This window comes from Solanum lycopersicum, chromosome 1 (genome assembly GCF_036512215.1).
Source record: "Solanum lycopersicum chromosome 1, SLM_r2.1".
NCBI lineage: Eukaryota > Viridiplantae > Streptophyta > Magnoliopsida > Solanales > Solanaceae > Solanum > Solanum lycopersicum.
This window is the reverse complement of record NC_090800.1, coordinates 50,734,456-50,736,572: the sequence shown is the minus strand read 5'-3', so window position 1 is coordinate 50,736,572 and position 2,117 is coordinate 50,734,456.

Genomic DNA, 2,117 nt, shown 5'->3' with positions numbered 1-2,117 from the left:
GCAACGGATTGCAACCAGACTCATATTTGCTAAACTTAGCAAATAACCTGTGATATTTGAGAGTCTGCAGAACAAATCTCAAATGACTCGCATGTTCTTCCACATCTCTACAGTAAAAGAGGATATCATCAAAAAAGACAATAATGAACAAGTCCAAGTACTGCTTGAACACTCTGTTCATCAAATCCATGAAAGTTGCATCAGCATTGGTTAGTCCAAAAAACATAACTACAAACTCATAATGACCATACCAAGCTCTAAAGGCTGTTTTCAGAATGTCACTCTCTCTGACTCTGAGCTGATGATAATCTGATCTGAGGTCTATCATTGAGAAGTGACTAACACCCTGATGTTGTTCAAATAAATCATCAATCCTGGGGATGGGATACTTATTCTTGATTGTGACCTTGTTTAACTTTCCATAGTCAATGCACATTCTGAGAAAAACATCTTTCTTCCTTACGAACAACACAGGTGCACCCCATGACGAAATACTAGGTATGATGAAGTCCTTATCTAAAAGGTCTTTCAACTGATCTTTCAATTTCTTAAGCTCAACTGGAGCCATTTTGTAAGGAGGAATATAAATAGGTATGGTATTCGTTAAGATGTCAGTTCTAAAGTCGATTTCACTTTCGGGAGAGACTCTCGAAAGATCTTCTAGAAAAACTTCTGGAAACTCATTGACCACTCGAACTGACTCAATAGTTGGGGTTTCAGAGCTAGAATCTTTAACCCAAAATAAATGATAGAGATAACCCTTAGATAATCTTTCTGGCCTTTAGGTAAGAAATGAATCGTCCCATAGGCGCTAAGCTACTACCCCTCGATTCTAAGATTGGTTCATTTAGAAACTGAAAACGAACAATACTAATTCTACAATCGATTGAGGCACAACAGGACTATAACCAATCCATGCCTAGAATGAAATCAAAGTCTACCATTTCTAACTCTACAAGATTTGCTAATGTTAGTTTCTAAGATACTATAACATGGCAATTTCTATATACCCATCTAGCTATAACTGGGTCACCGACTGGAGTAGAGACTGAGAAAGGTTCTAAGAGAGTTTCTGGACTAACACTGAATTGGACTGCTATGTTAGGAGTTACCAAATAAAGAGTAGTCTGTGGATCTAATAATGCATAAATATCAAGGTCAAAGACTCGTAACATATCAGTGACTACATGAGGAGAACCTTTCTGATCTTGGAGAGCATATAAACAGTTCAGGCGCTAACCGCCACCTGTACCCGATAAGTTACCCTGATGAGTCATGCGACTTGCTGGTGCTGCTGAAGATGTAGATTGAGATCTACAATTAAAACCTCCTGGACCTGTCTAGAAGGACAATCCTTCAAACTATGACCAAACTGACTTCACCCAAAACATCTTTCCTTTCCTTCTAGGCACTCGCCTGGAAGGTTCTTATTACACTTAGGGAAAGTGGGGTAAGTCTTGGTGCCTGAAATATTTTCTTGAGACATAGAGCCTGGTGCCCTAACCTTGTTATCATACATGTTCTTGGAGAATGGAACACTAGATGATGAAGGGGCTGGGGTTGAAAAATTTTGCTAACTTTGCAAGCGATTTCCGCTACCCGATTTTTGTTGAGAGTAGTAATAGTTCCCAATCCTAGCCTTCTTATTCTTCTTGTCCTGTTCCCTAAGCTAATCACTCTCAACATGATGAGCATGATTCATAAGCCTAGAGATATTCATATCTCCCAATAACATAGCAAATCTGCACTCAGTTTTCACCACATCTGACACTCCAAAAAAGAACTTATTCATTTGAGCCCTAGAGTCAGCAACCATATGAGGAGATACCTGAAGAGTTGGTTAAGCTTGAGTCCATATTCTTGAACCATCATGTTTCTCTGCCTTAAATTCATGAATTCATGAACCTTTGATTCTCTTAACTTTATTGGGAAAAAACCTATCAATAACTGTCTCACTAAAGCAATCCCAAGTAATAGAAGCAGCATCAGTACCCCTATTATCCTTCCACTATGTGTACAAGAAATGAGCAATACTTTCAACTTGTATGATGCCAACTCAACCTGATCATTCCCAGTGACTTGCATCACCTTATTACCATCTTGATCTCATCCAACAA